Consider the following 14,193-nt stretch of genomic DNA (forward strand, 5'->3'; position numbering starts at 1 on the left):
GAGGGTATGCGTGCCATGGTCCCTGTTGTGAAGGTATCCACGCGTAGCATAAGGACTGTGTTGACCCTCATGGCTGAGCGCACTGTCTTCTCCATTGAAAGTGGTTACTCTCATGGAGAGGCAGCTCCAGGGGCCAAACCAGGGGTTCCTGGGGTTGTGCTCAGACCTGCAAGCCCTCACACAGGCAATGACCTCAGGTGGACAGTGCCAGTGTGGGAGATGCCCATCCATAAATGATGGGCAGGGAGATCCAAAGCAACCTCACGTTGGTGCACAGGCTGCTTGTCATCTCTGTGGGCTCCTCTCAGGGCACTCTGGATGACAGCAGAAGCTCCTCCGCCCTCTGCCAGTGACCGTGGCACCTGATGAGGCTGTGATGACTGGGGAGATGCCAGCCATGGCACTGGCCACCTCCTCCCAGGCAGGGTCAGCACGGGCTCCACTGGCCAGAGGATGACCACCAAGGTCAAGGCCAACTAGACAGAAGAGTCAGCAGGCTCCTCCAATGTCACTTCCAGCGAGGGGTGGTGGTGGTGGTGGGGGGGGTGTGTGGGGGGGGTGTGTGTGTGTGGGGGGTGGGGGGGGGGGGGGGGGTGGCGGCACACCAAGACATAGTAAACATAAGTTTAAGGCACCATGAGCACAAGACAGAATGGTCATGGGTGATCTTCTGTTCTGTAATGTTTTGTTTATGTTTGCTGGTCTGGGAATGAAGACCAGAGAAGGTGATGTTAATTTGTTTGAATTGTGAAAATTACATAAATTTTGTTTTTGTCATAATGGCCTGAGTATGCTTCTTATTATTTTTGCTGCAGGGAATGCCAGTATGTAATACTGGATGTGAGTGGCTCTAAACTTTATTGCACAGGCACTGAGTGGACTTTGGGTTCAAATTAAAGGGTAATTTCAGACATCTGGGATGGAGATGACAGCCTGGCATGAGGTGGAAGCAGATCTTTGGCAGTCTAGCTGAAGCAGCGTTGGGTCAAGGTGTCCCTGCCTCCTTGAAGGTTACAGAGGTCTGCCTCCACACCCTTAGCATTCACCTCACCATGCCCCTCTTCTGATTCACTACTGGATTCATTCTCTGTGTCCTGTGGAGCTGCCTGAAGATCCTCTTCCTTCAGTGGGTCCCCCCTTGCCAATGTCAGATTGTGGAGAATGCAACCACTATTAGCGACATCCACTCTGGGGGGTATCATAGTGCTCCCCTTGAATGGTCCAGGCATCAGAAGTGTATCTCTCTATCACCACCCTTATGGAAGCATGACTCCAATTATAAAGTTGTTCTGCCTCTGTTCTTGGGTGGCGGAGAGGTGTCATAAGTAGTGTTTTGAATGGGTAGCCCTTGTCATCCAGCAGCCATCCATTCAGTTGGGCTGGAGCACTGAATAGCCTTGGCACTTGGGAAGAGTTCTCAGGCCCAATCATATGACAAATGGAGGTCACGGTCTCCCTGGAGAGGTACAGCCTCCTTCAGCCTTGCACCTTGGACATATTGAGGTAGCTGCATTGCTGCCTGTAAACCCTGGCAGCAGGATAGTGGTGTCTTCTGTGGCCCCTTCCACTTTGGACTACCTGCTGCCCTGCGCCCCTTGTGCCTGCGCCTCTCCTCCCACAGGTTGCACCACTGGAAGCTGCGTTGGGACTCTTGGCCTCCACTCCCTTTTATGCCCCTTTATTCCCCATCAGAGGAGGTGCCTCCAGCGGAGACCTCAAATGCCATTACCAGGGTGACAGAAGGCTGTCTGATACCTGGAAGGGTCCACACAGTCAAAATCCTCCAGGGGGTCTGGGAGACACCAATGAGTCCTGAAATGAAGCTTAGAAACGCTAACAATGAAGCTCAGGATAGAGATGAAGCTGTCAACTTTGAATAAGCAACTAGCAGCAAACTATCTTCTAAACTCCTCACTATTCACACTGGCAATGCTGCTGACCCTTTTTATCCTGCCCTTGGATGAAGTTTTGCAAAGTGTGGGCTGCCCGCCTGCCCGATTTTGCCCAGGCAACAAATGCAAAATCGCACGGGCAACGTAAAATCTGGTTCAATCGGGTTTTTAATGGCCTTAAGTGGCCATTTAATTGATGGTGGGAATGGCTCCGACACCGTGCGTGCCCGCTGACCTGAAGATTGTGTGAATGCGCGATGACATCGGGACGCTCGCCCAAAGTCTTCTCCTGCTTTTTTACGACCGATCGGGTCGGGCACGTGCCCGCCCGCAAGGCATAAAATTCTGCCCCAGGTTATGAAAGAATAATTTAATTTCAAACACGCTGACAGCAGCCCTTGACTAAATCCCAGAGGGAAGGGCAACAGGAGGGGACTCCCAATTGCAATTGCAGTGAAATTTAGGCACTCCTGCTCCTCCTGGCTCCACATCTAGCTGTAAAAAAAAAAATTACCATTCTGGTGGCAAATGTTTGCCAGGCCATATCCATGATAGGAAAATCAGTGTGGAGCCATCACCTGTTGTTGAAGTCTGAAAAAGACTTCGTAGTCATACCTAGATTAACTGTAAGTCTTTGTTGACTCTTAGAACTATTTACAAATATACAGTAAAGGTTACAAGCTAGAAGCTGTCTCCATGCTTTCTGGTACACACGGTTCTGTCCAACACTAGGCTGATCCATTGGCGGGGGGGGGGGGGTCATGTGTTCTCTTACATTACTGCATAGGTGGTATTGTACACAGTCCCACATTAACCCTATATGTGCCAGACCCTTATACTATACCTGCCCCACCCTGGGATCCCAATTAGGCACAAGCATCCAAAAACATGTGTAAGGATCCTAAGGCTGGTTTTAGGTGAGCACTGGAAATGGCTGAAAAATCGCCCCCACCCTGTATGGGTTGAGCACATCTCAGGCATCCTTCGAATGAAATAAGCACTCCTACAAAATTGATACTTTTTGTCTCTGATTTCTACCACACAATAGGCACAATGAAGACCAATTTCAACTTCAGAAAGTTCTGAAAAACATATCATATGTGTCAACATCTAAAAGGGAGAAGACAAGTTAATTTAGGTACAGATTCTGTCAGAAAGCATAATCTATCTGTTTCCTTGATTGCTGACATGCCTGATGTGTATTTCCAAAACTTTCTGCTTTTAATTTATATTTTCAGCTTTTGGTGTTTCTTTATATTTTAACATTACGTGTGGCTTGGTCCTTAATGTGTAAGTATTCCATCAGCGCCTCCAGGCAACCAGTTGCAGCATAGACAAGGAAGTCATCTCCCTGCAATTAAAGTTACAGCATTTAATAGAACAGTCAAATGCACCCATCCACCCATTGGTGTAAATAACGGTTAAATTTCAGTCGTTACATCTTTCATACAAGGGTGCAATTTAAATTATGTTGATGGAACTGCCACGTCACAATATACTCCATTTCCCCCGAAGCCTGAAGCCAGTTTCAGGAACTATCGTAGAATTCAGTCTTCATCAGCATAATCTGGATGAGCTGCAAGCTTCATAACCAAGCCAAGTCAGAAGCGAGTAGTCAACAGGAGGGAGGGAGAAGCCCCACCAAAGCGCTATTTTCCTGCAGCCAGCAAGAATGTTCGTGCATTTCCTGCCCCCATTCCCCGCCAAAAAATTCTATGCCTTTTCTAAACAGTCCTTTAATGAATGCTGGCTAGGCTGCTCACCATCTGGTACAATTAGGCAAAGTGTATCATGCAGACTACTGAGGACCCAATAGCATGTGCACATTTCAAGGCTGAAGTATGCAGGTCACTGTACTGGATGAGGTCAACAAGACGCATCTTTTATCCACACTTAATTACATCTGTACTGATTATGAGGACACAGATAGATAACAAAGATGCTACTTGGCATTTCATTTTTTTGTGTGGCAATATTGTTACCTGAACTAGAAAGTTCTGCAGATGGAAGAAAAGCAATAAGACCTGTTGATAGCAGAGTGGATACAGTGCAGCATCTTGATCTTGTAGTGGATGATTCCTGGTGTTAGGGATGGTAATGGCAAGCAGTGGAGATATGAACTTGTGTTTCAGGACCGTCTGCAAAAACTGAAGAATACATACTGGGGAAAAAGTCAATGATAGAGCAGAAAGGGCTAGAAAATATTTTTAGTAAATTTTCATTGTTTCCAATCTCAGGAAAAATCTGTAATCTTTTATCAGGTTGGCAATGCCAGTACCATCATAGAATGGCACAGCACAGAGGAGGACATTTGGTCCATTGTACCTTAAAATTCTCTTTGAAAGCTGTCCAATTAACCCCACTCCCCAACTCTTTCCCCACAGCCCTGCAAATGTTTCCTTTTTGAATATATATATAATTTTCTTTTTAAAGTTATCATTGTTTTTACCACACTTTCAGCCAGTACATTCCAAATCACAACAACTTGCTATGTAAATTTACTTTCACTCATGCCAACTGTTTTTTGCCAATTATTTTAAATCTATGTTCTCTGGTTACCAACCCTTTGGCCACAGGAAATACTTTCTCCTTATTTATTCTATCAAAACTCTTCAATATTTTTAGCAACTCTATCAAATCTCCCCTTAGCCATCTCTGCTCCAAAAAGGACAATCCCAGTTTTTCTAGACCCTTCACATAACTAGTCTTTCATGCTTGGTCTTATATCCTAGTAAATCTCCTCTGCACCCTCTCTAAGGCTTTGACATCCCTCTTTAGAGTGTGGTGCTTAGAATTTGTAACAATACTTCAGCTGGGGCCTAACAAGTGGACTATAAAGGTTTAGCATTATTTCCTTGCTGTGGTAGCCTATGCCTCTACTTATAAAGCCATGGATTCCACATATATTTTTAGCAAACTTCTCAAATTGTCTTTCCACTTTCACTTGGGCAAACGTAACCCCAAGTCTCTGCTCTTGCGCTCCTTTTCAGATTGTACCTTTTCTGTGTTGGAACTAATTTCTGTTACACAAAAAGAACACAAAAATGATTACACACATGGCACTTTTCAACTTTGCTCCCTCCCCGTGTATAAAATGGGCGATACGAACTTTAAGTTGAAAGTTACGACCACTATTTCCTATTTTATTCAAAGCAAAAGGAAATAAGGCTCTGGGTGAGCTAAAGTCACAATGGATCTCTAAATGCTGTTGCTAAATATGGTTTTTAAATGCTTGGATCCAGCACTCCCAACCTGGCTGATCCCATTGCAGAGATAGGCATGTCCTACTCCTCCGCACTTTTCAGTGGAGTTGGACCAGGTTTCTAAAGAGTTGTGGTTCATAGCCCTTCAGATAAGTCGTGAAATATTCTGCATGAGGGGACCTTTTAAAAAGTGAATTCAAAGGACCCTCCTCATGCCCCCTATGCCGAGGTATGCTTCTCTACCTATGCCCCCCACGGCTCCTCATACCACCTATGCCAAGCAATGCCTCCCACCAACCCCTCATACCCCCAATGCCAAATGATTATTCTCCATCCATGGCCGCTCATGCCCTCTATGCCAAGCTATGGCACTACCATTGACCTAGAAATCCATTACTCTATGAAACACCTGAGCCACAGGGAAAACATTGCTTGATTGATAGCTCTCATCTATGCTGTCAATTTCAATGTTTATTTACACAAAATAAATAGGTTTCAAGCGCTTGCAGTTTCTGCTATTGATACTTTAAAAGTCTGGATGATTGACGCTTGTAGTGAAATAACATTTTTTTAAATACAGTGGAAAGTTATGAATACATTACTTTTTTCAAAGTCTTTTTTACATATCCTACTGTCACCAAAGGGTTCATTGGTTCTATAGTGTACAATGGGCATAGAAGTGCCATGGCTTGGCATGAAGGCATGAGGGACCATGGGGGTTGTGTGGAGGTGCTTAGCTTTAAATAGGGGATATGAGGGGCCATGAGGAGTGGGTGGGGGCATAACTTGGTACGGGGGTTTGAGGGGCATGAGGGTGGGTGGAGGGGAAAAGCTTGGCATGGGGGTATAAGTGGCCATGGGGTGGATGGAGGGCATAAGGAGTGTATGGGGGGTGGTGAGGGAGAGTGAGGGATGCGGTCTGGAGGGTCTTTGTGTTTTATTTTAACAACAGTTTATTCACTACGTCAGTGATGAAAATTCAAGCCTTAGTGCAGCAAATAGTTGTGTTAGCAGGAGGTGAAAGCAGGAAGAATTGACATCCAGATAGAAGTGGTGAGAGGTGTGAAATATTATCCCAAATGGAGGTCAGAGCAGCAGAAAGCACAGCTGAACAACAAGAACACAATGAAAAACTGAGTATGTACCATTTTCATTGGTAATAATTTGAAGAATCATTAAAATGTGAAACTAAATGAGGGAAAATGAAATTAATTTCCAGGGCACTGCTGGGAGCAAACCCAGGAGAAAAACCATAGAAGGCTTTAAACATTGGAGGAGAAATTGGCTAACCATTGAAAATAGGCACAGATATCACGATAGATTTGTTCCCCAATTAGTGATTAGAGACAGCATGGTAAATTTGTGCTGCTTGTAGCTCTACATGACTTTTGCATGCAGCCAGCAGTACCCAAGCTGTTCATTGAGTGTGTACAAGAACAGAGGGCCCCATATTGTAAGTAGCTCGTGCTATATACTGCACCTTAAAGGGAAGTTGTTTGGTAGCTTTAAGATGTGATGGCAGTCATTTGAAAACTGAATGCACGCTGTGATACTTAGAGCAATAGCTGAACATATAAGGGAGTGTTTGCCAAAGATTTTTGGACTCTGCACTCGAGGTCTTGGTGGAAGAGCTGGAAAAATCGAGACATGTCCTATATCCACAGTGGAGGAAAGCAGACCCTCCACACAGGTGATCAGAGGCAGTGGGAAGAAATAGCAGTGGAAGTCAACGCCAGGAGTGTTGTTCCAAGAACACATGCAATTTCTCCCCACTGTGCTTTAAAAAAACTATTTTTAACACGTTTTGTAATTACTTAGAAATATACTGGAGGTGACAAAAAGGCTACTTGACTAACAATCAACAATTTCTCAATCAGGTAACAAAGATTGTCACGGGAAGACAGTGCATATGTTGGACAATAATTGCGAGAGCCTGGGACGGGAGCTGTTGGAAGCAAGAGGTTATGTGATGAAACCTCCAAGATCATATTCCATCAGAGTTACCAACTGTAAAAGTGATGGAAAAGAAACAGGAAGAGCCCACCTTGTAGCAATGAGCTGTCCTTTTTGAAGTTGATGCAGTGGAAGAGCTTATTCAAATTCACACCAACAGTCCTGTGAACCTGCAAAATTTATTCACAACTGTTTAAATTACAATAAAAGCAAAATGCTATGGATGCTGGAAATCTGAAATAAAAATCTGAAATAGTATAAATATAATTTTCATAAAATCACAGAAAACAACAAAATGAATTCTTGGGAAAGAATTAACAATTCCAAAGGAATAACCAAGGTAAGTCTCTCAAAATATTTTTGTGAGGTTTATACCAGTGTTTCCTGGGAATGTTCCTAGTCTTACTTTCAAACTGGTAACTTGCTTGAAATTACGAGGTATAATGTTACTGGCAATGGAGGTCAGGTGCATTCTCCCATGACTCCAGAACTTAACTGAACTTAGACTTTATTTTACTTATCTCCCGGTGGACAATCTTGTGACATTTTTCAATTCTGACAAGTTCAGGAGCTCTGGGTTGGAGAGTGTCAGGTTGAGCGATTATAAGTGTTATTGAGGTAACTTTTCTAATTTTTAAATTTTTCATACAGTACACTACTTAATGGTGTAGAAAAATGGGAGTGTCTATTAATGAGCATTCAGGAGGCACAGAGAACAACGAAGACCAAACGTTGCTTGGCTAAGTGAAGATTCGCTGGAGGTGGGTGGGAGGGAAGAGAAGCAGAAGTCAGAAAGGGAATTGGTGACTGTGCAGTGGTGGGGTGACAGGAGGAGCTGCATATGCAAATAGTCTGCAGATCAGGCCTCGGTTGGTGTGCTCAGGCATAATGGGGTGGAGGGTTTCAGGAAGGGAGAGATCAGGAGGGAGAGAGATCAAGCACCTCAGGACTAGTTGGGAGGAGGCCAGAATGGTGATTGAATCCCAGCTCCACAATCAGGTAAATTTGTTTGTTTGTTTCGTGTCTTCACACACATTTTTTTCCATGGAGAATAGTGGGGAAGCATTGGAAGGATTAGCAGGCTGATAATCAACCTGTTGAACCACATCATGAATCCTCCTTCCACGGCCAACAAGTCCTGTTGTGGGACTTTTTAAAAATTCTTTTGTGGAATGTGGGTGTCACTGGCCAAGCCAACATTTTTTGCTCATCCCTAATTGACCCTGAGGAGCCGACTTCTTGAACTGCTGCAGTCCATCTGGTGCAGGTACACCCACAATGCTGTTAGAAGGGAGTTCCAGGATTTTGACCCAACTACAGTGATGTAATGACGATACAGTTCCAAGTCAGAATGGCGTGTGGTTTAGAAGGGAACTTGCAGGAGGTAGTGTTCTAATGCATCTGCTGACCTCGTCAATCTAGTGGTAGAAGTTGTGGGTTTTGAAGGTGCTGTTGAAGGAGCCTTGGTGAGTTGCTGCAGTGCATCTTGTAGATGGTACACACTGCTGCCACTGTGCGTTGCTGTAGTGGGAGTGAATGTTTAAGGGGGTGGATGGGATGCTGATCAAGCAGGATGCTATGTCCAGAATGGTGTTGAGCTTCTTGTGTTATTGGAGCCACAAGCATCCAGGGAAGTGGAGAGTATTCCATCACACACCTGAATTGTGCCTTGTAGATGGTGTACAAGCTTTGGGGAGTCAAGAGGTGAGTTATTCACTACAGAACTCCCAGCCTCTGACTTGGTCTTTTCTTAGGAGAGAATTTTCCCCACGTTGGGGGTGGGGGGTGGTGTGTGGGAGCGGATGCAGACCCGATCAGCGCCCCGATCGGGTTCGCGCCGCCATTTTACATAGGCGGGCCAATTAAGGCTGTGCGCTCCCTGTGCGGGCGGGGGGGTTCTCTGAGTCAGGAGTGTGCTCTTTCGCGCATGCGCAGAAATCTCCCTGAGGCACAGAGGTGCCTCTGGGAGATAAGTTTTAAGTTTTAAAAATTTTAATAAAGAAAAAAAATTTAAGACATCCCCTCATGTGACAGTGTCACATGAGCTGGGACATGTCAATGAACTTTAATGAAAACATTTATTTAATTTATAAACCCTTGGAACCTCATCCCGGCTGTGGATGAGGTTCCATAAAAAATGTGAAGGCCGCCTCGGCTCTTTGCCTGCCACATCCGGTCATGAATGATGGTGGACGATTATACAACTTACTGGAGGAGGTGGCTCCACAAATATATCTATCCTCAATGGTGGGAGAACCCAGCACATCAGTGCAAAAGATAAGGCTAAAGCATTTCCAACAATCTGCAGCCAGAAGTGCCGAGTGGATGATCCATCTTGGCCTCTTCCAGAGGTCCCCAGCATCACAGATGCCAGTCTTCAGCCAATTCGATTCATTCCATGTGATATCAAGAAATGGCTGAAGGCACTGGATACTGTAAAGGCTATGGGTCCTGACAATATTCCAGCAATTGTACAGAAGACTTATGCTCCCGAATTTGCCGAGCCCCTGGCCAAGCATTTTCAGCAGAACTACAACACTGGCATCTACACGGCAATGTGGAAAATTGCCCAGGTATGTCCTGAACACAAAAAACAGGACAAATCCAACCCAGCCAATTACCACCTCATCAGTCTATTCTCCATCATCAATAAAATGGTGAAAGGGGCCATCAACAGTGCTATCAAGTGGCATTTGCTTAGCAACAACCTGCTGACTGACGCTCGGATTGGGATCCATCAGGGTCACTCAGCTCCTGACCTCATTACAACCTTGATTCAAACATGCACCAAACAGCTGAAATCCCAAGGTGAACTGAGGTGACTGCCCTTGACATCAAGGCAGCATTTGTCCAAGAGTGGCATCAAGGAACCCCAGCAAAATTGGGGTCAATGTGAATCAGGGGAAGACTCTCTGCTGGTTGGAGTCATATCTAGCATAAAGGAAGATGGTTGTTGTTGTTGTTGTTGTTGGAGGTCAATCATCTCAGTTCCTGGACATCACTGCAGGAGTTCCTCAGGGTAGTGTCCTCAGCCCAATCATCTTCAGCTGCTTCATCAATGATCTTCCTTCCATCATAAGGTTAGAAGTGGGGATGTTCGCTGGTGATTGCACAATATTCAGCACCATTTGTGACTCCTCAGATACTGAAGCAGTCCATGTCCAAATGCAGCAAGACCAGGACAATATCTGGGCTTGGGCTGACAAGTGGCAAGTAATTTTTGTGCCACACAAATGTCAGGAAATGACCATCTCCAACAAGAGAGAATCTACCCTTTGCCCCCTCACATTCAATGGCATTACCACCGCTGAATCCCCCACTATCAACATCCTGGGGGTTACCATTGATCTGAAACTGAACTGGACCAGCCATGTAAATACTGTGGATGTATGAGTAGGTTAGAGGCTAGGAATCCTGTGGCGAGTAACTCACCTCATGTCTCCTCAAAGCCTGTCCACTTTCTACAAGGCGTAAGTCAGGGGTGTGATGGAACACTCTCCACTTGCCTGGATGAATGCAGCTCCAACAATACTCAAGAAGCTTGACACCATCTAGGCCAAAGCTGCCGCTTGACTGGCACCCCATCCACAAACATTCACTCCCTCCACCACCGAAGCACAGTGGCAGCAGTGTGTACCATCTACAAGATGCACTGCAGGAACTTTCCAACCCTCCTTAAACAGTACCTTCCAAATCCACAATCACTACCATTTAGAAGGTCAAGGGCAGCAGACACATAGCAACACCACCACCTGGAAGTTCCTCTCCGAGCCACTCACCATCTTGATTTGGAAATATATCGCCATTCCTTCACTGTCGCTGGAACAAAACCTGGAACTCCCTCCCTAACAGTACCGTGGGTGTACAGATACATACAAATTCGGAAAGATGAAACAATTTACTAAATCTGTCTTATACTCTAACATTCAGGGTAAATATGCAGTACATGTGAACCAACTGGTGAACTGTGGTCAGACACAACACACTCCAAAGTAAATGATAGATGCGACCAAAGCAGATTCTATGGATTTCTCAACAATCCACCCTGACACTTGTCACACCATGAGCCAAATGGTGATTCATTTGAATCTCACTGGTCTCACTGAAACTCTGTCTTTCTCACAAGAGTTTCTAATCTCCACATTTGAAGGACTTTCCTTAGAATTCTCCTCAAACATCGCCCTCAACTCAGACAGCTTCAACAAGGATTGACCTTCAGGGTTTCAATCTTGCCTTCCAAGATTCTTTTCCTCTGGATCGTCAAGAACACTCGAGTTTCATCTTCCAAGCACAATTTCAGATCTTAGGCCCTGCCAAGCAGAACATCACTGCTCCAAAAGGATGCCTTTGCCCTGACGGCCCGCAGCACACAGTTACCAACCTTCGACTGCCCTCTTGGATCTTCTGGGCTTTTCTTGAGCCCATTTTGCTTCAAGTCTGCTGCCCACAGCTTTCTCTTTAACTCAGAGCCAATTGCTCTGCGCCTTTCTCTCAATTTTACCTAGGACTGTCTTCTGGGATTAACTTCTGCCCCTTTCCCTTTTTTGGGACCTTCTCCCTGACATCCTCCCATGTCCTGCTCTCTGGGACACCTTCTCTGCAATGGTGCTCATCTTCAGGTCCTGACCTGCAGTTTCATGCTGTTTCACTTTTCTTCTGTATATGTTCCTGGCTGAAGAACATAAAAATGGACAAATTGCACATGTGCAGCCCTTTCTCGTCCAGCACATGCACAGAATTCCAAGGTCCGCCAGGAATTGTAGTTCCCAAACTCCAAACTCCCCATCTAGATTCAAGGTAAATCTCGGAGTTCATTACACTAATCAATCTCAGCTAAACGTGTATTCAGCAGCGTGTGGAGACAACTCCCCACATTAGTGTTATTTACAGGACCAGGCCTCTAACACACTTTTTTTTTTGCAAAGAGGTGGATCTCATTGAAACATTCGAGTACACTGGTACAGAGTGGAATTACTGCGAGTTTGGTGAGAAGGGAGTGAAATTTTAAATTTTAAGAGTTAATCTTTTATAAAATATGGTGCTGACTGCTTGCAATTTAGCATTTTACTTAAATTTACTGCTTTTAAGTTTCTTGGAGGCTTGGGCAGGGCTAAAGAAGCAAATCAAGCCCTCTGTTGGAGAGCAGGTGAGATCAAGAAATTAAATAACTGACTTAATAGTTTCTGTAGCTACCAGATTCATTTGAATCTCAGCAATATAAATAAGAGAGGTTCAGTGCCCTGATACAGAGTGGAATTACTGTGAGTTCTGTGATGGGGTGGGATGGGAGGGGAGGTGCTCTTTCTTTGGCTTTCTCCATCTTTCTCAGCCTCCAGGAGAGCAGGAGTTGAAAAGCTGCAATGAGAGGACCGAGTTTTGAAAACATCCAAGAGCGATATCCCAGGGAGAATGTAAGTTCATCAGTTGCTGAGAAACTTCTGTTAGGGAGGGTCTTTAAGTAGCTGAAAATTAGAAAAACACATACTTTTATAAGTAGCTACTTAGGCTTCAGTAAGAAACACAAGCAATAGGGAAGTAAAGTTAAATCAAGGCCTGGTAAAATAAAGTAGAATAAGTAAACCAAAGTAAAATAAAGTTAACATAAGAGAAGTAAATTGAAGCCATGGCAGAACAGCTTGATTGTGTGGAATGCATCCCCTGTAATTTGTGGGAAGTTCTGGATGCTACAGCTATCCTAGATGACCACACGTGCAGGAAGTGTCACCAGCTACAGAACCTTGAGCTCTGGGTTTCGGAGCTTGAGTGGTGGCTGGAGTCACTGTGGTGCATCCATGAGCCAGAGAGTTATGTGGATAGTACAATCGAAGAGGTGGTCTCACCACAGCTTAGGAGTATGGAGGCAGAAAGGGATTGCCAGGCAGTCCAAGAGAACTAGGCACATAGTGCAGGAGTTCCCTGGGGTCTGCTCGCTAAATGGTTTTCTGTTTTGGATACTGATGAGGGTGTTGTTTCCTCAGAGGAGTGCAGTCAGGGCCAGGTTTGTGGCACCACAGGCGGCTCTGCTCTACAGGAGGGGAGGAAGAAGAGGGGAAGAGCAGTAGTGATAGGGGATTTGTTAGTTATGGGAACAGACAGGTGTTTCTGTGGCCGTAGACGTGATTCCAGGATAGCATGTTGCCTCTCTGGTGCCAGAATCAAGGATGTCACAAAGGGATGTCACAGAGCGGCTGCAGGATATTCTTCTGGGGGACGGTGATCAATCAGAAGTCATAGAAAAGGGGATGAAGTCCTGGAGGCAGATTTCAGAGAGCTAGGAAGGAGATTGAAAAGCAGCAACTCTAAAGCAGCAATCTCAGGATTACTCCCAGTCACATATGCTTTTGAGTATAGAAATAGAATTGAACAATTGAAGACGTGGCTGGAAAGCTGGTGCAGGAGGGAAGGCATCATGTTTCTGAGGCATTGGGACCAGATCTGGGGAAGGTTCTGTACAAGCCAGACAGTCGACATCTGAACGACACTGGGGCGAATATCCTCGCAGATATTTGCTGGTGCTGCTGTGAGGGGTTTAAACTAGATTTCCAGACGGTTGGGAACCTGAGGGCAGATTCAGAGCAGGGAATAGGAGGTGGAGAATTAGTGAGTGACTAATTTGGCAATGAAAAAAGGTGTCTCTGTAAATACAAGGAGTATAGCAAATAAAGCTGATGAGCTGAGGGAACAGATAGATACATGGCAACCGTATATCATCACTATAATGGAAATTTGGTTTAAAGCAGGACAAAAATCGCAGCTCAATGTCCCTGGATATAGAGGGAGGTGAAAAATGTGGGCGTGTAGCATTATTGGTTAAAGAAACAATTACGGCTATGAGGAGGGATGATATACTAAATGAAGCATCAAATGAAGCCATATGGGTTGAGCTCAGAAACAAAAAAGGGGCTGCCACACTTCTAGGAATGTACTATAGACCCCCAAATAGTGGAAGGGAGTTAGAAGAGCAAATATGTAGGTAAATTTCTGACTGCAAAAAAAAGACAGTAATAGTTGGAGACTTCAACTACCCTAATATCAATTTGGATACGAACATTGTGAAGGGCACGGAGGGCACAAAATTCCTGAACTGCATTCAAGAGAACTTTTTCAGACCATAATGCAGTTAGATTTAGCATCATTATGGAAAA

The sequence above is a fragment of the Carcharodon carcharias genome, chromosome 31 (assembly GCF_017639515.1).
Source record: "Carcharodon carcharias isolate sCarCar2 chromosome 31, sCarCar2.pri, whole genome shotgun sequence".
Classification (NCBI taxonomy): domain Eukaryota; kingdom Metazoa; phylum Chordata; class Chondrichthyes; order Lamniformes; family Lamnidae; genus Carcharodon; species Carcharodon carcharias.